At 30.9% G+C, this 20,763-nt stretch overlaps 30 non-coding genes across 30 annotated transcripts; all 30 read left to right on the forward strand.

Annotated features, from left to right (window-relative positions):
• The first annotated feature begins 917 nt into the window (after positions 1 to 917).
• Trnai-aau (transfer RNA isoleucine (anticodon AAU)) lies at positions 918 to 991 on the forward strand. Its single transcript has one exon. It is a non-coding gene; the product is annotated as a tRNA-Ile (tRNA).
• Positions 992 to 1,116: 125 nt separating this feature from the next.
• On the forward strand, positions 1,117 to 1,189 carry Trnal-uaa (transfer RNA leucine (anticodon UAA)). Its single transcript has one exon. It is a non-coding gene; the product is annotated as a tRNA-Leu (tRNA).
• Positions 1,190 to 2,237: 1,048 nt separating this feature from the next.
• Trnav-aac (transfer RNA valine (anticodon AAC)) lies at positions 2,238 to 2,310 on the forward strand. Its single transcript has one exon. It is a non-coding gene; the product is annotated as a tRNA-Val (tRNA).
• A 1,055-nt stretch (positions 2,311 to 3,365) lies between these two features.
• Positions 3,366 to 3,439, forward strand: Trnai-aau (transfer RNA isoleucine (anticodon AAU)). Its single transcript has one exon. It is a non-coding gene; the product is annotated as a tRNA-Ile (tRNA).
• Positions 3,440 to 3,564: 125 nt separating this feature from the next.
• Positions 3,565 to 3,637, forward strand: Trnaf-gaa (transfer RNA phenylalanine (anticodon GAA)). Its single transcript has one exon. It is a non-coding gene; the product is annotated as a tRNA-Phe (tRNA).
• A 1,059-nt stretch (positions 3,638 to 4,696) lies between these two features.
• Positions 4,697 to 4,769, forward strand: Trnav-aac (transfer RNA valine (anticodon AAC)). Its single transcript has one exon. It is a non-coding gene; the product is annotated as a tRNA-Val (tRNA).
• Positions 4,770 to 5,090: 321 nt separating this feature from the next.
• Trnav-uac (transfer RNA valine (anticodon UAC)) lies at positions 5,091 to 5,163 on the forward strand. The gene has a single exon. It is a non-coding gene; the product is annotated as a tRNA-Val (tRNA).
• A 667-nt stretch (positions 5,164 to 5,830) lies between these two features.
• On the forward strand, positions 5,831 to 5,904 carry Trnai-aau (transfer RNA isoleucine (anticodon AAU)). The gene has a single exon. It is a non-coding gene; the product is annotated as a tRNA-Ile (tRNA).
• Positions 5,905 to 6,029: 125 nt separating this feature from the next.
• On the forward strand, positions 6,030 to 6,102 carry Trnal-uaa (transfer RNA leucine (anticodon UAA)). Its single transcript has one exon. It is a non-coding gene; the product is annotated as a tRNA-Leu (tRNA).
• A 1,048-nt stretch (positions 6,103 to 7,150) lies between these two features.
• On the forward strand, positions 7,151 to 7,223 carry Trnav-aac (transfer RNA valine (anticodon AAC)). Its single transcript has one exon. It is a non-coding gene; the product is annotated as a tRNA-Val (tRNA).
• Positions 7,224 to 8,277: 1,054 nt separating this feature from the next.
• Trnai-aau (transfer RNA isoleucine (anticodon AAU)) lies at positions 8,278 to 8,351 on the forward strand. Its single transcript has one exon. It is a non-coding gene; the product is annotated as a tRNA-Ile (tRNA).
• Positions 8,352 to 8,476: 125 nt separating this feature from the next.
• Trnaf-gaa (transfer RNA phenylalanine (anticodon GAA)) lies at positions 8,477 to 8,549 on the forward strand. Its single transcript has one exon. It is a non-coding gene; the product is annotated as a tRNA-Phe (tRNA).
• Positions 8,550 to 9,608: 1,059 nt separating this feature from the next.
• On the forward strand, positions 9,609 to 9,681 carry Trnav-aac (transfer RNA valine (anticodon AAC)). Its single transcript has one exon. It is a non-coding gene; the product is annotated as a tRNA-Val (tRNA).
• A 321-nt stretch (positions 9,682 to 10,002) lies between these two features.
• Trnav-uac (transfer RNA valine (anticodon UAC)) lies at positions 10,003 to 10,075 on the forward strand. Its single transcript has one exon. It is a non-coding gene; the product is annotated as a tRNA-Val (tRNA).
• A 668-nt stretch (positions 10,076 to 10,743) lies between these two features.
• Positions 10,744 to 10,817, forward strand: Trnai-aau (transfer RNA isoleucine (anticodon AAU)). The gene has a single exon. It is a non-coding gene; the product is annotated as a tRNA-Ile (tRNA).
• A 125-nt stretch (positions 10,818 to 10,942) lies between these two features.
• On the forward strand, positions 10,943 to 11,015 carry Trnaf-gaa (transfer RNA phenylalanine (anticodon GAA)). The gene has a single exon. It is a non-coding gene; the product is annotated as a tRNA-Phe (tRNA).
• Positions 11,016 to 12,074: 1,059 nt separating this feature from the next.
• Positions 12,075 to 12,147, forward strand: Trnav-aac (transfer RNA valine (anticodon AAC)). The gene has a single exon. It is a non-coding gene; the product is annotated as a tRNA-Val (tRNA).
• A 321-nt stretch (positions 12,148 to 12,468) lies between these two features.
• On the forward strand, positions 12,469 to 12,541 carry Trnav-uac (transfer RNA valine (anticodon UAC)). Its single transcript has one exon. It is a non-coding gene; the product is annotated as a tRNA-Val (tRNA).
• Positions 12,542 to 13,208: 667 nt separating this feature from the next.
• Trnai-aau (transfer RNA isoleucine (anticodon AAU)) lies at positions 13,209 to 13,282 on the forward strand. The gene has a single exon. It is a non-coding gene; the product is annotated as a tRNA-Ile (tRNA).
• Positions 13,283 to 13,407: 125 nt separating this feature from the next.
• Trnaf-gaa (transfer RNA phenylalanine (anticodon GAA)) lies at positions 13,408 to 13,480 on the forward strand. Its single transcript has one exon. It is a non-coding gene; the product is annotated as a tRNA-Phe (tRNA).
• A 1,059-nt stretch (positions 13,481 to 14,539) lies between these two features.
• Trnav-aac (transfer RNA valine (anticodon AAC)) lies at positions 14,540 to 14,612 on the forward strand. The gene has a single exon. It is a non-coding gene; the product is annotated as a tRNA-Val (tRNA).
• Positions 14,613 to 14,933: 321 nt separating this feature from the next.
• Positions 14,934 to 15,006, forward strand: Trnav-uac (transfer RNA valine (anticodon UAC)). Its single transcript has one exon. It is a non-coding gene; the product is annotated as a tRNA-Val (tRNA).
• A 667-nt stretch (positions 15,007 to 15,673) lies between these two features.
• Positions 15,674 to 15,747, forward strand: Trnai-aau (transfer RNA isoleucine (anticodon AAU)). Its single transcript has one exon. It is a non-coding gene; the product is annotated as a tRNA-Ile (tRNA).
• Positions 15,748 to 15,872: 125 nt separating this feature from the next.
• On the forward strand, positions 15,873 to 15,945 carry Trnal-uaa (transfer RNA leucine (anticodon UAA)). Its single transcript has one exon. It is a non-coding gene; the product is annotated as a tRNA-Leu (tRNA).
• Positions 15,946 to 16,993: 1,048 nt separating this feature from the next.
• Positions 16,994 to 17,066, forward strand: Trnav-aac (transfer RNA valine (anticodon AAC)). The gene has a single exon. It is a non-coding gene; the product is annotated as a tRNA-Val (tRNA).
• Positions 17,067 to 18,120: 1,054 nt separating this feature from the next.
• Positions 18,121 to 18,194, forward strand: Trnai-aau (transfer RNA isoleucine (anticodon AAU)). Its single transcript has one exon. It is a non-coding gene; the product is annotated as a tRNA-Ile (tRNA).
• A 126-nt stretch (positions 18,195 to 18,320) lies between these two features.
• Positions 18,321 to 18,393, forward strand: Trnaf-gaa (transfer RNA phenylalanine (anticodon GAA)). The gene has a single exon. It is a non-coding gene; the product is annotated as a tRNA-Phe (tRNA).
• A 1,059-nt stretch (positions 18,394 to 19,452) lies between these two features.
• Trnav-aac (transfer RNA valine (anticodon AAC)) lies at positions 19,453 to 19,525 on the forward strand. The gene has a single exon. It is a non-coding gene; the product is annotated as a tRNA-Val (tRNA).
• Positions 19,526 to 19,846: 321 nt separating this feature from the next.
• On the forward strand, positions 19,847 to 19,919 carry Trnav-uac (transfer RNA valine (anticodon UAC)). Its single transcript has one exon. It is a non-coding gene; the product is annotated as a tRNA-Val (tRNA).
• A 659-nt stretch (positions 19,920 to 20,578) lies between these two features.
• On the forward strand, positions 20,579 to 20,652 carry Trnai-aau (transfer RNA isoleucine (anticodon AAU)). The gene has a single exon. It is a non-coding gene; the product is annotated as a tRNA-Ile (tRNA).
• Positions 20,653 to 20,763: the final 111 nt, after the last annotated feature.

The raw sequence follows: 20,763 nt of genomic DNA on the forward strand, positions 1-20,763 counted from the left end.
CAATTATATAGGTATTTAGTGAAGTTTTTACACGTTAAGATTTAAATGTTACTAAAAATAATATTAGCTTGCTTATTTTAAGGTATTAATATTAACTAGTAACCGCTTTTATTTTGAAAAATAATAAAACTCTGTGAGGTGATTCACTCCTTTGTATCTAGAACAATGTTTCCAACGAGTTCTGTAGTGTAGTGATTATCATGTCTGCTTTACACGCAGAAGGTCATGGGCGCAAACCCCATCGGAACTATATTACAGAACAATTTAATATTTTTAACTTAAATAAAATTGAGGATGATTAAAATGATTATTTCTATTTATAAAGGCAATTACATAAAACATTTTATTGTTATCTTTAAACAATATTTACAATCGTTTTTGGTATTTACCATTTATCACTACAAGAAAAATATAAAGGCGGTGAATAGAAATTTAAAAGGGTTCAATATGACCACTTTTAAAATTTAGATATTAATGATAAATTTTAAAAAGAACGCAGTTTTAAAAAGATAAACATACAGTGTGGTATATACCTAAAGAATAGGTTTAATGAGTTTTAAACCTATAACCTTATTTGTGTAGAGCAGACGTTAAAATAGGTCTGTAGAAGTACATTGGTTGATCAAACTGCAACGTTTTAATACTCTAAAATAAATATAGACTGCTGTTTATTCAAAAATGATTGGTAAAAATTGTCTTACGTCTAAAATTAATAAATTTTGCTGTAGTTTTTTATAAAGTAAAGAATGCATATAACTACACAATAATTTCTGTTTATATTTATGGCAATAAAATTAGTTCAGCGAGACTTAAACTCATGGCCTTCTGCTTGTAAAGCAGATGGAATTGTTTTTTAGTCCATAATAATGAACTCGTTCCGAATTATTGACAATTTGTAAATAACCTGTAAAGTATCTGGCCGGTTAGCTCAGCTGGTTAGAGCGTCGTGCTAATAACGCGAATGTCGCGGGTTCGATCCCCGTACTGGCCATTCTTTTGTTTAATATCCTTCCACACAAACAACGCATGGCTTAGTCGATAGAAATTGATTTAAGAAATTTTTTTTATCCAAAAAGAGAATTAATTAAGAAGGCGAGACAATGTATTTTTACAGGAGCCTCGATAGCTCAGTTCGGAGAGCGTCAGACTTAAGATCTGAAAGTCCCTGGTTCAATCCCGGGTCGGGGCATATTTTGTTTTTACTTTTAACATCAATATTTAGGCGGTTTACACAACTTTATTGTCCTTGGCATTAGAAAGAAAAGGAAATACAAAAACGCTAGATTTAGTTAAAATACTTCAGCTTCGATAACACAAGGGAGAGAGTCAGACTAAAGATCTGTTAATTTATTTAAATATATAAAAGATTAATTATTCATAAATTGTTTAATAAATTTAAATTTTTATAAAATAATATATAAAACGAATTACTTTTATATATTTTAATTTATTACAATATCAGTTTTATATAACCTTAAAAAGATTATTACATTAGGACCGTAATTAACCTTAAAAGCCGACCTAACAAAGCAAATACTTGGTATAGTGCCGTATTATTTCTAAATTTTAAGATCCAAAACCTGGTGACAAGGTCGGTCTATGTCACATTAGAAAGGTCGGAGATCGAATTCGTGGATCGTGGATCGGTGTTGTCGTGGGGGTCTAGCTCACATGGTAGAGCGCGCGCTTAGCATGCGAGAGGTACCGGGATCGATGCCCGGGTCCTCCATTTTTTGGTAAAAAATATCTAACATTTTTATGTGTTTTTATTTTGTCCATAAAAAATTGAAATACCTTGTTAAGTGTACTGAATGTGATTATAACGTTAATCTTCATCCTTCTCCAGTTAGTTAGGTTTCTAACACAAATGATTGTAGACACTACTGAGATACTGTTATTAAATACCATAACAAATCAGCTATCTTGTTGTTTACGTTAAAGTTGTTATCTATTTCTAGTCACGTGTTTACACCTGTTGCCATGTTGAGTGATTTTGGAACGTTTTTGTAGCATAGAACGTTATCTTAATTGCGTGATCTTTCGGCTTAATTTTGACTAAAATGCAACTGCTGCAAATTTGTGGACGGTTAAATGTAATTTTTTTGCGATAATAACTATAAAATATTGATACGCCTTATTATGCAAAAGACATACAGACAAATCGTAATTATACGCATAGAGATAAAGACGTTGTGATATTATTAACCAGTTTGCTTCTACGAATTTAATGAACATCGAGTTCCGTAGTGTAGTGGTTATCACGTCTGCCTAACACGCAGAAGGTCATGGGTTCAAGCCCCATCGGAACTAAACTTTTAAAAGTTTAAACAAATGAAAATAATTAAAACTTTTACATAATTACGTCTACTCTTTATGCAAAAAGTTACGGTTTAAAAACTCATCAAAGCTAACATTTAAAAGCGTTAATAGCGTTAACATAATATTCGTTAAAATCAATTATATAGGTATTTAGTGAAGTTTTTACACGTTAAGATTTAAATGTTACTAAAAATAATATTAGCTTGCTTATTTTAAGGTATTAATATTAACTAGTAACCGCTTTTATTTTGAAAAATAATAAAACTCTGTGAGGTGATTCACTCCTTTGTATCTAGAACAATGTTTCCAACGAGTTCTGTAGTGTAGTGATTATCATGTCTGCTTTACACGCAGAAGGTCATGGGCGCAAACCCCATCGGAACTATATTACAGAACAATTTAATATTTTTAACTTAAATAAAATTGAGGATGATTAAAATGATTATTTCTATTTATAAAGGCAATTACATAAAACATTTTATTGTTATCTTTAAACAATATTTACAATCGTTTTTGGTATTTACCATTTATCACTACAAGAAAAATATAAAGGCGGTGAATAGAAATTGAAAAGGGTTCAATATGACCACTTTTAAAATTTAGATATTAATGATAAATTTTAAAAAGAACGCAGTTTTAAAAATGATAAACATACAGTGTGGTAAAGAATGGGTTTAATAAGTTTTAAACCTATAACCTTATTTGTGTAGAGCAGACGTTAAAATAGGTCTGTAGAAGTACATTGGTTGATCAAACTGCAACGTTTTAATACTCTAAAATAAATATAGACTGCTGTTTATTCAAAAATGATTGGTAAAAATTGTCTTACGTCTAAAATTAATAAATTTTGCTGTAGTTTTTTATAAAATAAAGAATGCATATAACTACACAATAATTGCTGTTTATATTTATGGCAATAAAATTAGTTTAGCGAGACTTAAACTCATGGCCTTCTGCTTGTAAAGCAGATGGAATTGTCTTTTAGTCCATAATAATGGAATCGTTCCGAATTATTGACCCATTTGTAAATAAGCTGTAAAGTATCTGGCCGGTTAGCTCAGCTGGTTAGAGCGTCGTGCTAATAACGCGAATGTCGCGGGTTCGATCCCCGTACTGGCCATTCTTTTGTTTAATATCCTTCCACACAAACAACGCATGGCTTAGTCGATAGAAATTGATTTAAGATTTTTTTTTTATCCAAAAAGAGAATTAATTAAGAAGGCGAGACAATGTATTTCTACAGGAGCCTCGATAGCTCAGTTGGGAGAGCGTCAGACTGAAGATCTGAAGGTCCCTGGTTCAATCCCGGGTCGGGGCATATTTTGTTTTTACTTTTAACATCAATATTTAGGCGGTTTACACAACTTTATTGTCCTTGGCATTAGAAAGAAAAGGAAATACCAAAACGCTAGATTTAGTTAAAAAACTTCAGATTCGATAACACATGGGAGAGAGTCAGACTAAAGATCTGAAAATGATCTGTTAATTTATTCAAATATATGAAAGATTAATTATTCATAAATTGTTTAATAAATTTAAATTTTTATAAAATAATATATAAAACGAATTACTTTTATATATTTTAATTTATTACAATATCAGTTTTATATAACTTTAAAAAGATTATTACATTAGGACCGTAATTAACCTTAAAAGCCGACTTAACAAAGCAAATACTTGGTATAGTGCCGTATTATTTCTAAATTTTAAGATCCAAAATCTGGTGACAAGGTCGGTCTATGTCACATTAGAAAAGTCGGGGATCGAATTCGTGGATCGTGAATGGGTGTTGGCGTGGGGGTCTAGCTCACATTGTAGAGCGCGCGCTTAGCATGCGCGAGGTACCGGGATCGATGCCCGGGTCCTCCATTTTTTGGTAAAAAATATCTAACATTTTTATGTATTTTTATTTTGTCCATAAAAAATTGAAATGCCTTGTTAAGTGTACTGAATGTGATTATAACGTTAATCTTCATCATTCTCCAGTTAGTTAGGTTTCTTACACAAATGATTGTAGACACTACTGAGATACTGTTATTAAATACTATAACAAATCAGCTATCTTGTTGTTTACGTTAAAGTTGTTATCTATTTCTAGTCACGTGTTTACACCTGTTGCCATGTTGAGTGATTTTGGAACGTTTTTGTAGCATAGAACGTTATCTTAATTGCGTGATCTTTCGGCTTAATTTTGACTAAAATGCAACTGATGCAAATTTGTGGACGGTTAAATGTAATTTTTTTGCGATAATAACTATAAAATATTTATACGCCTTATTATACAAAAGACATACAGACAAATCGTAATTATACGCATAGAGATAAAGACGTTGTGATATTATTAACCAGTTTGCTTCTACGAATTTAATGAACATCGAGTTCCGTAGTGTAGTGGTTATCACGTCTGCCTAACACGCAGAAGGTCATGGGTTCAAGCCTCAACGGAACTAAACTTTTAATAGTTTAAACAAATGAAAATAATTAAAACTTTTACATAATTACGTCTACTCTTTATGCAGAAAGTTACGGTTTAAAAACTCATCAAAGCTAACATTTAAAAGCGTTAATAGCGTTAACGTATTATTCGTTAAAATCCATTATATAGGTATTTAGTGAAGTTTTTACAAGTTAAGATTTAAATGTTACTAAAAATAATATTAACTTGCTTATTTTAAGTTAATAATATTAACTAGTAACCGCTTTTATTTTGAAAAATAATAAAACTCTGTGAGGTGATTCACTCCTTTGTATCTAGAACAATGTTTCCAACGAGTTCTGTAGTGTAGTGGTTATCACGTCTGCTTTACACGCAGAAGGTCATGGGCGCAAACCCCATCGGAACTATATTACAGAACAATTTAATATTTTTAACTTAAATAAAATTGAGGATGATTAAAATGATTATTTCTATTTATAAAGGCAATTACATAAAACATTTTATTGTTATCTTTAAACAATATTTACAATCGTTTTTGGTATTTACCATTTATCACTACAAGAAAAATATAAAGGCGGTGAATAGAAATTTAAAAGGGTTCAATATGACCACTTTTAAAATTTAGATATTAATGATAAATTTTAAAAAGAACGCAGTTTTAAAAAGATAAACATACAGTGTGGTATATACCTAAAGAATAGGTTTAATGAGTTTTAAACCTATAACCTTATTTGTGTAGAGCAGACGTTAAAATAGGTCTGTAGAAGTACATTGGTTGATCAAACTGCAACGTTTTAATACTCTAAAATAAATATAGACTGCTGTTTATTCAAAAATGATTGGTAAAAATTGTCTTACGTCTAAAATTAATAAATTTTGCTGTAGTTTTTTATAAAGTAAAGAATGCATATAACTACACAATAATTTCTGTTTATATTTATGGCAATAAAATTAGTTCAGCGAGACTTAAACTCATGGCCTTCTGCTTGTAAAGCAGATGGAATTGTTTTTTAGTCCATAATAATGAACTCGTTCCGAATTATTGACAATTTGTAAATAAGCTGTAAAGTATCTGGCCGGTTAGCTCAGCTGGTTAGAGCGTCGTGCTAATAACGCGAATGTCGCGGGTTCGATCCCCGTACTGGCCATTCTTTTGTTTAATATCCTTCCACACAAACAACGCATGGCTTAGTCGATAGAAATTGATTTAAGAAATTTTTTTTATCCAAAAAGAGAATTAATTAAGAAGGCGAGACAATGTATTTTTACAGGAGCCTCGATAGCTCAGTTCGGAGAGCGTCAGACTTAAGATCTGAAAGTCCCTGGTTCAATCCCGGGTCGGGGCATATTTTGTTTTTACTTTTAACATCAATATTTAGGCGGTTTACACAACTTTATTGTCCTTGGCATTAGAAAGAAAAGGAAATACAAAAACGCTAGATTTAGTTAAAATACTTCAGCTTCGATAACACAAGGGAGAGAGTCAGACTAAAGATCTGTTAATTTATTTAAATATATAAAAGATTAATTATTCATAAATTGTTTAATAAATTTAAATTTTTATAAAATAATATATAAAACGAATTACTTTTATATATTTTAATTTATTACAATATCAGTTTTATATAACCTTAAAAAGATTATTACATTAGGACCGTAATTAACCTTAAAAGCCGACCTAACAAAGCAAATACTTGGTATAGTGCCGTATTATTTCTAAATTTTAAGATCCAAATCCTGGTGACAAGGTCGGTCTATGTCACATTAGAAAGGTCGGAGATCGAATTCGTGGATCGTGGATCGGTGTTGTCGTGGGGGTCTAGCTCACATGGTAGAGCGCGCGCTTAGCATGCGAGAGGTACCGGGATCGATGCCCGGGTCCTCCAATTTTTGGTAAAAAATATCTAACATTTTTATGTGTTTTTATTTTGTCCATAAAAAATTGAAATACCTTGTTAAGTGTACTGAATGTGATTATAACGTTAATCTTCATCCTTCTCCAGTTAGTTAGGTTTCTAACACAAATGATTGTAGACACTACTGAGATACTGTTATTAAATACCATAACAAATCAGCTATCTTGTTGTTTACGTTAAAGTTGTTATCTATTTCTAGTCACGTGTTTACACCTGTTGCCATGTTGAGTGATTTTGGAACGTTTTTGTAGCATAGAACGTTATCTTAATTGCGTGATCTTTCGGCTTAATTTTGACTAAAATGCAACTGCTGCAAATTTTTGGACGGTTAAATGTAATTTTTTTGCGATAATAACTATAAAATATTGATACGCCTTATTATGCAAAAGACATACAGACAAATCGTAATTATACGCATAGAGATAAAGACGTTGTGATATTATTAACCAGTTTGCTTCTACGAATTTAATGAACATCGAGTTCCGTAGTGTAGTGGTTATCACGTCTGCCTAACACGCAGAAGGTCATGGGTTCAAGCCCCATCGGAACTAAACTTTTAAAAGTTTAAACAAATGAAAATAATTAAAACTTTTACATAATTACGTCTACTCTTTATGCAAAAAGTTACGGTTTAAAAACTCATCAAAGCTAACATTTAAAAGCGTTAATAGCGTTAACATAATATTCGTTAAAATCAATTATATAGGTATTTAGTGAAGTTTTTACACGTTAAGATGTAAATGTTACTAAAAATAATATTAGCTTGCTTATTTTAAGGTATTAATATTAACTAGTAACCGCTTTTATTTTGAAAAATAATAAAACTCTGTGAGGTGATTCACTCCTTTGTATCTAGAACAATGTTTCCAACGAGTTCTGTAGTGTAGTGATTATCATGTCTGCTTTACACGCAGAAGGTCATGGGCGCAAACCCCATCGGAACTATATTACAGAACAATTTAATATTTTTAACTTAAATAAAATTGAGGATGATTAAAATGATTATTTCTATTTATAAAGGCAATTACATAAAACATTTTATTGTTATCTTTAAACAATATTTACAATCGTTTTTGGTATTTACCATTTATCACTACAAGAAAAATATAAAGGCGGTGAATAGAAATTGAAAAGGGTTCAATATGACCACTTTTAAAATTTAGATATTAATGATAAATTTTAAAAAGAACGCAGTTTTAAAAAGATAAACATACAGTGTGGTAAAGAATGGGTTTAATAAGTTTTAAACCTATAACCTTATTTGTGTAGAGCAGACGTTAAAATAGGTCTGTAGAAGTACATTGGTTGATCAAACTGCAACGTTTTAATACTCTAAAATAAATATAGACTGCTGTTTATTCAAAAATGATTGGTAAAAATTGTCTTACGTCTAAAATTAATAAATTTTGCTGTAGTTTTTTATAAAATAAAGAATGCATATAACTACACAATAATTGCTGTTTATATTTATGGCAATAAAATTAGTTTAGCGAGACTTAAACTCATGGCCTTCTGCTTGTAAAGCAGATGGAATTGTCTTTTAGTCCATAATAATGGAATCGTTCCGAATTATTGACCCATTTGTAAATAAGCTGTAAAGTATCTGGCCGGTTAGCTCAGCTGGTTAGAGCGTCGTGCTAATAACGCGAATGTCGCGGGTTCGATCCCCGTACTGGCCATTCTTTTGTTTAATATCCTTCCACACAAACAACGCATGGCTTAGTCGATAGAAATTGATTTAAGATTTTTTTTTTATCCAAAAAGAGAATTAATTAAGAAGGCGAGACAATGTATTTCTACAGGAACCTCGATAGCTCAGTTGGGAGAGCGTCAGACTGAAGTTCTGAAGGTCCCTGGTTCAATCCCGGGTCGGGGCATATTTTGTTTTTACTTTTAACATCAATATTTAGGCGGTTTACACAACTTTATTGTCCTTGGCATTAGAAAGAAAAGGAAATACAAATAGGCTAATTTTAGTTAAAAAACTTCAGATTCGATAACACATGGGAGAGAGTCAGACTAAAGATCTGAAAATGATCTGTTAATTTATTCAAATATATGAAAGATTAATTATTCATAAATTGTTTAATAAATTTAAATTTTTATAAAATAATATATAAAACGAATTACTTTTATATATTTTAATTTATTACAATATCAGTTTTATATAACTTTAAAAAGATTATTACATTAGGACCGTAATTAACCTTAAAAGCCGACTTAACAAAGCAAATACTTGGTATAGTGCCGTATTATTTCTAAATTTTAAGATCCAAAATCTGGTGACAAGGTCGGTCTATGTCACATTAGAAAAGTCGGGGATCGAATTCGTGGATCGTGGATGGGTGTTGGCGTGGGGGTCTAGCTCACATTGTAGAGCGCGCGCTTAGCATGCGCGAGGTACCGGGATCGATGCCCGGGTCCTCCATTTTTTGGTAAAAAATATCTAACATTTTTATGTATTTTTATTTTGTCCATAAAAAATTGAAATGCCTTGTTAAGTGTACTGAATGTGATTATAACGTTAATCTTCATCATTCTCCAGTTAGTTAGGTTTCTTACACAATTGATTGTAGACACTACTGAGATACTGTTATTAAATACCATAACAAATCAGCTATCTTGTTGTTTACGTTAAAGTTGTTATCTATTTCTAGTCACGTGTTTACACCTGTTGCCATGTTGAGTGATTTTGGAACGTTTTTGTAGCATAGAACGTTATCTTAATTGCGTGATCTTTCGGCTTAATTTTGACTAAAATGCAACTGATGCAAATTTTTGGACGGTTAAATGTAATTTTTTTGCGATAATAACTATAAAATATTGATACGCCTTATTATACAAAAGACATACAGACAAATCGTAATTATACGCATAGAGATAAAGACGTTGTGATATTATTAACCAGTTTGCTTCTACGAATTTAATGAACATCGAGTTCCGTAGTGTAGTGGTTATCACGTCTGCCTAACACGCAGAAGGTCATGGGTTCAAGCCTCAACGGAACTAAACTTTTAATAGTTTAAACAAATGAAAATAATTAAAACTTTTACATAATTACGTCTACTCTTTATGCAGAAAGTTACGGTTTAAAAACTCATCAAAGCTAACATTTAAAAGCGTTAATAGCGTTAACGTATTATTCGTTAAAATCCATTATATAGGTATTTAGTGAAGTTTTTACAAGTTAAGATTTAAATGTTACTAAAAATAATATTCACTTGCTTATTTTAAGTTAATAATATTAACTAGTAACCGCTTTTATTTTGAAAAATAATAAAATTCTGTGAGGTGATTCACTCCTTTGTATCTAGAACAATGTTTCTAACGAGTTCTGTAGTGTAGTGGTTATCACGTCTGCTTTACACGCAGAAGGTCATGGGTACAAACCCCATCGGAACCATAATACAGAACAATTTAATTTTTTTAACTTAAATAAAATTGAGGATGATTAAAATGATTATTTCTATTTATAAAGGCAATTACATAAAACATTTTATTGTTATCTTTAAACAATATTTACAATCGTTTATGGTATTTACCATTTATCACTACAAGAAAAATATAAAGGCGGTGAATAGAAATTTAAAAGGGTTCAATATGACCACTTTTAAAATTTAGATATTAATGATAAATTTTAAAAAGAACGCAGTTTTAAAAAGATAAACATACAGTGTGGTATATACCTAAAGAATAGGTTTAATAAGTTTTAAACCTATAACCTTATTTGTGTAGAGCAGACGTTAAAATAGGTCTGTAGAAGTACATTGGTTGATCAAACTGCAACGTTTTAATACTCTAAAATAAATATAGACTGCTGTTTGTTCAAAAATGATTGGTAAAAATTGTCTTACGTCTAAAATTAATAAATTTTGCTGTAGTTTTTTATAAAATAAAGAATGCATATAACTACACAATAATTGCTGTTTATATTTATAGCAATAAAATTAGTTTAGCGAGACTTAAACTCATGGCCTTCTGCTTGTAAAGCAGATGGAATTGTTTTTTAGTCCATAATAATGGAATCGTTCCGAATTATTGACCCATTTGTAAATAAGCTGTAAAGTATCTGGCCGGTTAGCTCAGCTGGTTAGAGCGTCGTGCTAATAACGCGAATGTCGCGGGTTCGATCCCCGTACTGGCCATTCTTTTGTTTAATATCCTTCCACACAAACAACGCATGGCTTAGTCGATAGAAATTGATTTAAGATTTTTTTTTTATCCAAAAAGAGAATTAATTAAGAAGGCGAGACAATGTATTTCTACAGGAGCCTCGATAGCTCAGTTGGGAGAGCGTCAGACTGAAGATCTGAAGGTCCCTGGTTCAATCCCGGGTCGGGACATATTTTGTTTTTACTTTTAACATCAATATTTAGGCGGTTTACACAACATTATTGTCCTTGGCATTAGAAAGAAAAGGAAATACAAAAACGCTAGATTTAGTTAAAAAACTTCAGATTCGATAACACATGGGAGAGAGTCAGACTAAAGATCTGAAAATGATCTGTTAATTTATTCAAATATATGAAAGATTAATTATTCATAAATTGTTTAATAAATTTAAATTTTTATAAAATAATATATAAAACGAATTACTTTTATATATTTTAATTTATTACAATATCAGTTTTATATAACTTTAAAAAGATTATTACATTAGGACCGTAATTAACCTTAAAAGCCGACTTAACAAAGCAAATACTTGGTATAGTGCCGTATTATTTCTAAATTTTAAGATCCAAAATCTGGTGACAAGGTCGGTCTATGTCACATTAGAAAGGTCGGAAATCGAATTCGTGGATCGTGGATGGGTGTTGGCGTGGGGGTCTAGCTCACATTGTAGAGCGCGCGCTTAGCATGCGCGAGGTACCGGGATCGATGCCCGGGTCCTCCATTTTTTGGTAAAAAATATCTAACATTTTTATGTATTTTTATTTTGTCCATAAAAAATTGAAATGCCTTGTTAAGTGTACTGAATGTGATTATAACGTTAATCTTCATCATTCTCCAGTTAGTTAGGTTTCTTACACAAATGATTGTAGACACTACTGAGATACTGTTATTAAATACCATAACAAATCAGCTATCTTGTTGTTTACGTTAAAGTTGTTATCTATTTCTAGTCACGTGTTTACACCTGTTGCCATGTTGAGTGATTTTGGAACGTTTTTGTAGCATAGAACGTTATCTTAATTGCGTGATCTTTCGGCTTAATTTTGACTAAAATGCAACTGATGCAAATTTGTGGACGGTTAAATGTAATTTTTTTGCGATAATAACTATAAAATATTGATACGCCTTATTATACAAAAGACATACAGACAAATCGTAATTATACGCATAGAGATAAAGACGTTGTGATATTATTAACCAGTTTGCTTCTACGAATTTAATGAACATCGAGTTCCGTAGTGTAGTGGTTATCACGTCTGCCTAACACGCAGAAGGTCATGGGTTCAAGCCTCAACGGAACTAAACTTTTAAAAGTTTAAACAAATGAAAATAATTAAAACTTTTACATAATTACGTCTACTCTTTATGCAGAAAGTTACGGTTTAAAAACTCATCAAAGCTAACATTTAAAAGCGTTAATAGCGTTAACGTATTATTCGTTAAAATCCATTATATAGGTATTTAGTGAAGTTTTTACAAGTTAAGATTTAAATGTTACTAAAAATAATATTAACTTGCTTATTTTAAGTTAATAATATTAACTAGTAACCGCTTTTATTTTGAAAAATAATAAAACTCTGTGAGGTGATTCACTCCTTTGTATCTAGAACAATGTTTCTAACGAGTTCTGTAGTGTAGTAGTTATCACGTCTGCTTTACACGCAGAAGGTCATGGGTACAAACCCCATCGGAACCATAATACAGAACAATTTAATATTTTTAACTTAAATAAAATTGAGGATGATTAAAATGATTATTTCTATTTATAAAGGCAATTACATAAAACATTTTATTGTTATCTTTAAACAATATTTACAATCGTTTATGGTATTTACCATTTATCACTACAAGAAAAATATAAAGGCGGTGAATAGAAATTTAAAAGGGTTCAATATGTCCACTTTTAAAATTTAGATATTAATGATAAATTTTAAAAAGAACGCAGTTTTAAAAAGATAAACATACAGTGTGGTATATACCTAAAGAATAGGTTTAATAAGTTTTAAACCTATAACCTTATTTGTGTAGAGCAGACGTTAAAATAGGTCTGTAGAAGTACATTGGTTGATCAAACTGCAACGTTTTAATACTCTAAAATAAATATAGACTGCTGTTTATTCAAAAATGATTGGTAAAAATTGTCTTACGTCTAAAATTAATAAATTTTGCTGTAGTTTTTTATAAAATAAAGAATGCATATAACTACACAATAATTGCTGTTTATATTTATAGCAATAAAATTAGTTTAGCGAGACTTAAACTCATGGCCTTCTGCTTGTAAAGCAGATGGAATTGTCTTTTAGTCCATAATAATGGAATCGTTCCGAATTATTGACAATTTGTAAATAAGCTGTAAAGTATCTGGCCGGTTAGCTCAGCTGGTTAGAGCGTCGTGCTAATAACGCGAATGTCGCGGGTTCGATCCCCGTACTGGCCATTCTTTTGTTTAATATCCTTCCACACAAACAACGCATGGCTTAGTCGATAGAAATTGATTTAAGATTTTTTTTTTATCCAAAAAGAGAATTAATTAAGAAGGCGAGACAATGTATTTCTACAGGAGCCTCGATAGCTCAGTTGGGAGAGCGTCAGACTGAAGATCTGAAGGTCCCTGGTTCAATCCCGGGTCGAAGCATATTTTGTTTTTACTTTTAACATCAATATTTAGGCGGTTTACACAACTTTATTGTCCTTGGCATTAGAAAGAAAAGGAAATACAAAAACGCTAGATTTAGTTAAAAAACTTCAAATTCGATAACACATGGGAGAGAGTCAGACTAAAGATCTGAAAATGATCTGTTAATTTATTCAAATATATGAAAAATTAATTATTCATAAATTGTTTAATAAATTTAAATTTTTATAAAATAATATATAAAACGAATTACTTTTATATATTTTAATTTATTACAATATCAGTTTTATATAACTTTAAAAAGATTATTACATTAGGACCGTAATTAACCTTAAAAGCCGACTTAACAAAGCAAATACTTGGTATAGTGCCGTATTATTTCTAAATTTTAAGATCCAAAATCTGGTGACACGGTCGGTCTATGTCACATTAGAAAGGTCGGGGATCGAATTCGTGGATCGTGTATCGGTGTTGGCGTGGGGGTCTAGCTCACATGGTAGAGCGCGCGCTTAGCATGCGCGAGGTACCGGGATCGATGCCCGGGTCCTCCATTTTTTGGTAAAAAATATCTAACATTTTTATGTATTTTTATTTTGTCCATAAAAAATTGAAATGCCTTGTTAAGTGTACTGAATGTGATTATAACGTTAATCTTCATCATTCTCCAGTTAGTTAGGTTTCTTACACAAATGATTGTAGACACTACTGAGATACTGTTATTAAATACCATAACAAATCAGCTATCTTGTTGTTTACGTTAAAGTTGTTATCTATTTCTAGTCACGTGTTTACACCTGTTGCCATGTTGAGTGATTTTGGAACGTTTTTGTAGCATAGAACGTTATCTTAATTGCGTGATCTTTCGGCTTAATTTTGACTAAAATGCAACTGATGCAAATTTGTGGACGGTTAAATGTAATTTTTTTGCGATAATAACTATAAAATATTGATACGCCTTATTATACAAAAGACATACAGACAAATCGTAATTATACGCATAGAGATAAAGACGTTGTGATATTATTAACCAGTTTGCTTCTACGAATTTAATGAACATCGAGTTCCGTAGTGTAGTGGTTATCACGTCTGCCTAACACGCAGAAGGTCATGGGTTCAAGCCTCAACGGAACTAAACTTTTAAAAGTTTAAACAAATGAAAATAATTAAAACTTTTACATAATTACGTCTACTCTTTATGCAGAAAGTTACGGTTTAAAAACTCATCAAAGCTAACATTTAAAAGCGTTAATAGCGTTAACATATTATTCGTTAAAATCCATTATATAGGTATTTAGTGAAGTTTTTACAAGTTAAGATTTAAATGTTACTAAAAATAATATTAACTTGCTTATTTTAAGTTAATAATATTAACTAGTAACCGCTTTTATTTTGAAAAATAATAAAACTCTGTGAGGTGATTCACTCCTTTGTATCTAGAACAATGTTTCTAACGAGTTCTGTAGTGTAGTGGTTATCACGTCTGCTTTACACGCAGAAGGTCATGGGTACAAACCCCATCGGAACCATAATACAGAACAATTTAATATTTTTAACTTAAATAAAATTGAGGATGATTAAAATGATTATTTCTATTTATAAAGGCAATTACATAAAACATTTTATTGTTATCTTTAAACAATATTTACAATCGTTTATGGTATTTACCATTTATCACTACAAGAAAAATATAAAGGCGGTGAATAGAAATTTAAAAGGGTTCAATATGACCACTTTTAAAATTTAGATATTAATGATAAATTTTAAAAAGAACGCAGTTTTAAAAAGATAAACATACAGTGTGGTATATACCTAAAGAATAGGTTTAATAAGTTTTAAACCTATAACCTTATTTGTGTAGAGCAGACGTTAAAATAGGTCTGTAGAAGTACATTGGTTGATCAAACTGCAACGTTTTAATACTCTAAAATAAATATAGACTGCTGTTTATTCAAAAATGATTGGTAAAAATTGTCTTACGTCTAAAATTAATAAATTTTGCTGTAGTTTTTTATAAAATAAAGAATGCATATAACTACACAATAATTGCTGTTTATATTTATAGCAATAAAATTAGTTTAGCGAGACTTAAACTCATGGCCTTCTGCTTGTAAAGCAGATGGAATTGTCTTTTAGTCCATAATAATGGAATCGTTCCGAATTATTGACAATTTGTAAATAAGCTGTAAAGTATCTGGCCGGTTAGCTCAGCTGGTTAGAGCGTCGTGCTAATAACGCGAATGTCGCGGGTTCGATCCCCGTACTGGCCATTCTTTTGTTTAATATCCTTCCACACAAACAACGCATGGCTTAGTCGATAGAAATTGATTTAAGAAATTTTTTTTATCCAAAAAGAGATTTAATTAAGAAGGCGAGACAATGTATTTTTACAGGAGCCTCGATAGCTCAGTTCGGAGAGCGTCAGACTTAAGATCTGAAGGTCCCTGGTTCAATCCCGGGTCGGGGCATATTTTGTTTTTACTTTTAACATCAATATTTAGGCGGTTTACACAACTTTATTGTCCTTGGCATTAGAAAGAAAAGGAAATACAAAAACGCTAGATTTAGTTAAAATACTTCAGCTTCGATAACACAAGGGAGAGAGTCAGACTAAAGATCTGTTAATTTATTTAAATATATAAAAGATTAATTATTCATAAATTGTTTAATAAATTTAAATTTTTATAAAATAATATATAAAACGAATTACTTTTATATATTTTAATTTATTACAATATCAGTTTTATATAACCTTAAAAAGATTATTACATTAGGACCGTAATTAACCTTAAAAGCCGACCTAACAAAGCAAATACTTGGTATAGTGCCGTATTATTTCTAAATTTTAAGATCCAAAATCTGGTGACAAGGTCGGTCTATGTCACATTAGAAAGGTCGGAGATCGAATTCGTGGATCGTGGATCGGTGTTGTCGTGGGGGTCTAGCTCACATGGTAGAGCGCGCGCTTAGCATGCGAGAGGTACCGGGATCGATTCCCGGGTCCTCCATTTTTTGGTAAAAAATATCTAACATTTTTATGTGTTTTTATTTTGTCCATAAAAAATGTAAATACTTTGTTAAGTGTACTGAATGTGATTATAACGTTAATCTTCATCCTTCTCCAGTTAGTTAGGTTTCTAACACAAATGATTGTAGACACTACTGAGATACTGTTATTAAATACCATAACAAATCAGCTATCTTGTTGTTTACGTTAAAGTTGTTATCTATTTCTAGTCACGTGTTTACACCTGTTGCCATGTTGAGTGATTTTGGAACGTTTTTGTAGCATAGAACGTTATCTTAATTGCGTGATCTTTCGGCTTAATTTTGACTAAAATGCAACTGATGCAAATTTGTGGACGGTTAAATGTAATTTTTTTGCGATAATAACTATAAAATATTGATACGCCTTATTATACAAAAGACATACAGACAAATCGTAATTATACGCATAGAGATAAAGACGTTGTGATATTATTAACCAGTTTGCTTCTACGAATTTAATGAACATCGAGTTCCGTAGTGTAGTGGTTATCACGTCTGCCTAACACGCAGAAGGTCATGGGTTCAAGCCCCATCGGAACTAAACTTTTAAAAGTTTAAACAAATGAAAATAATTAAAACTTTTACATAATTACGTCTACTCTTTATGCAAAAAGTTACGGTTTAAAAACTCATCAAAGCTAACATTTAAAAGCGTTAATAGCGTTAACATAATATTCGTTAAAATCAATTATATAGGTATTTAGTGAAGTTTTTACACGTTAAGATTTAAATGTTACTAAAAATAATATTAGCTTGCTTATTTTAAGGTATTAATATTAACTAGTAACCGCTTTTATTTTGAAAAATAATAAAACTCTGTGAGGTGATTCACTCCTTTGTATCTAGAACAATGTTTCCAACGAGTTCTGTAGTGTAGTGATTATCACGTCTGCTTTACACGCAGAAGGTCATGGGCGCAAACCCCATCGGAACTATATTACAGAACAATTTAATATTTTTAACTTAAATAAAATTGAGGATGATTAAAATGATTATTTCTATTTATAAAGGCAATTACATAAAACATTTTATTGTTATCTTTAAACAATATTTACAATCGTTTTTGGTATTTACCATTTATCACTACCAGAAAAATATAAAGGCGGTGAATAGAAATTTAAAAGGGTTCAATATGACCACTTTTAAAATTTAGATATTAATGATAAATTTTAAAAAGAACGCAGTTTTAAAAAGATAAACATAAAGTGTGGTAAAGAATGGGTTTAATAAGTTTTAAACCTATAACCTTATTTGTGTAGAGCAGACGTTAAAATAGGTCTGTAGAAGTACATTGGTTGATCAAACTGCAACGTTTTAATACTCTAAAATAAATATAGACTGCTGTTTATTCAAAAATGATTGGTAAAAATTGTCTTACGTCTAAAATTAATAAATTTTGCTGTAGTTTTTTATAAAATAAAGAATGCATATAACTACACAATAATTGCTGTTTATATTTATGGCAATAAAATTAGTTTAGCGAGACTTAAACTCATGGCCTTCTGCTTGTAAAGCAGATGGAATTGTCTTTTAGTCCATAATAATGGAATCGTTCCGAATTAGTGACCCATTTGTAAATAAGCTGTAACGTATCTGGCCGGTTAGCTCAGCTGGTTAGAGCGTCGTGCTAATAACGCGAATGTCGCGGGTTCGATCCCCGTACTGGCCATTCTTTTGTTTAATATCCTTCCACACAAACAACGCATGGCTTAGTCGATAGAAATTGATTTAAGATTTTTTTTTTTATCCAAAAAGAGAATTAATTAAGAAGGCGAGACAATGTACTTCTACAGGAGCCTCGATAGCTCAGTTGGGAGAGCGTCAGACTGAAGATCTGAAGGTCCCTGGTTCAATCCCGGGTCGGGGCATATTTTGTTTTTACTTTTAACATCAATATTTAGGCGGTTTACACAACTTTATTGTCCTTGGCATTAGAAAGAAAAGGAAATACAAAAACGCTAGATTTAGTTAAAAAACTTCAGATTCGATAACACATGGGAGAGAGTCAGACTAAAGATCTGAAAATGATCTGTTAATTTATTCAAATATATGAAAGATTAATTATTCATAAATTGTTTAATAAATTTAAATTTTTATAAAATAATATATAAAACGAATTACTTTTATATATTTTAATTTATTACAATATCAGTTTTATATAACTTTAAAAAGATTATTACATTAGGACCGTAATTAACCTTAAAAGCCGACTTAACAAAGCAAATACTTGGTATAGTGCCGTATTATTTCTAAATTTTAAGATCCAAAATCTGGTGACAAGGTCGGTCTATGTCACATTAGAAAGGTCGGGGATCGAATTCGTGGATCGTGTATCGGTGTTGGCGTGGGGGTCTAGCTCACATGGTAGAGCGCGCGCTTAGCATGCGAGAGGTACCGGGATCGATGCCCGGGTCCTCCATTTTTTGGTAAAAAATATCTAACATTTTTATGTATTTTTATTTTGTCCATAAAAAATTGAAATGCCTTGTTAAGTGTACTGAATGTGATTATAACGTTAATCTTCATCATTCTCCAGTTAGTTAGGTTTCTTACACAAATGATTGTAGACACTACTGAGATACTGTTATTAAATACCATAACAAATCAGCTATCTTGTTGTTTACGTTAAAGTTGTTATCTATTTCTAGTCACGTGTTTACACCTGTTGCCATGTTGAGTGATTTTGGAACGTTTTTGTAGCATAGAACGTTATCTTAATTGCGTGATCTTTCGGCTTAATTTTGACTAAAATGCAACTGATGCAAATTTGTGGACGGTTAAATGTAATTTTTTTGCGATAATAACTATAAAATATTGATACGCCTTATTATACAAAAGACATACAGACAAATCGTAATTATACGCATAGAGATAAAGACGTTGTGATATTATTAACCAGTTTGCTTCTACGAATTTAATGAACATCGAGTTCCGTAGTGTAGTGGTTATCACGTCTGCCTAACACGCAGAAGGTCATGGGTTCAAGCCTCAACGGAACTAAACTTTTAAAAGTTTAAACAAATGAAAATAATTAAAACTTTTACATAATTACGTCTACTCTTTATGCAGAAAGTTACGGTTTAAAAACTCATCAAAGCTAACATTTAAAAGCGTTAATAGCGTTAACATATTATTCGTTAAAATCCATTATATAGGTATTTAGTGAAGTTTTTACAAGTTAAGATTTAAATGTTACTAAAAATAATATTAACTTGCTTATTTTAAGTTAATAATATTAACTAGTAACCGCTTTTATTTTGAAAAATAATAAAACTCTGTGAGGTGATTCACTCCTTTGTATCTAGAACAATGTTTCTAACGAGTTCTGTAGTGTAGTGGTTATCACGTCTGCTTTACACGCAGAAGGTCATGGGTACAAACCTCATCGGAACCATAATACAGAACAATTTAATATTTTTAACTTAAATAAAATTGAGGATGATTAAAATGATTATTTCTATTTATAAAGGCAATTACATAAAACATTTTATTGTTATCTTTAAACAATATTTACAATCGTTTATGGTATTTACCATTTATCACTACAAGAAAAATATAAAGGCGGTGAATAGAAATTTAAAAGGGTTCAATATGACCACTTTTAAAATTTAGATATTAATGATAAATTTTAAAAAGAACGCAGTTTTAAAAAGATAAACATACAGTGTGGTAAAGAATGGGTTTAATAAGTTTTAAACCTATAACCTTATTTGTGTAGAGCAGACGTTAAAATAGGTCTGTAGAAGTACATTGGTTGATCAAACTGCAACGTTTTAATACTCTAAAATAAATATAGACTGCTGTTTATTCAAAAATGATTGGTAAAAATTGTCTTACGTCTAAAATTAATAAATTTTGCTGTAGTTTTTTATAAAATAAAGAATGCATATAACTACACAATAATTGCTGTTTATATTTATGGCAATAAAATTAGTTCAGCGAGACTTAAACTCATGGCCTTCTGCTTGTAAAGCAGATGGAATTGTCTTTTAGTCCATAATAATGGAATCGTTTCGAATTATTGACAATTTGTAAATCAGCTATAAAGTATCTGGCCGGTTAGCTCAGCTGGTTAGAGCGTCGTGCTAATAACGCGAATGTCGCGGGTTCTATCCCCGTACTGGCCATTCTTTTGTTTAATATCCTTCCACACAAACAACGCATGGCTTAGTCGATAGAAATTGATTTAAGAAATTTTTTTTTATCCAAAAAGAGAATTAATTAAGAAGGCGAGACAA

The sequence above is a fragment of the Corella eumyota genome, chromosome 5 (genome assembly GCF_963082875.1).
Source record: "Corella eumyota chromosome 5, kaCorEumy4.1, whole genome shotgun sequence".
NCBI lineage: Eukaryota > Metazoa > Chordata > Ascidiacea > Phlebobranchia > Corellidae > Corella > Corella eumyota.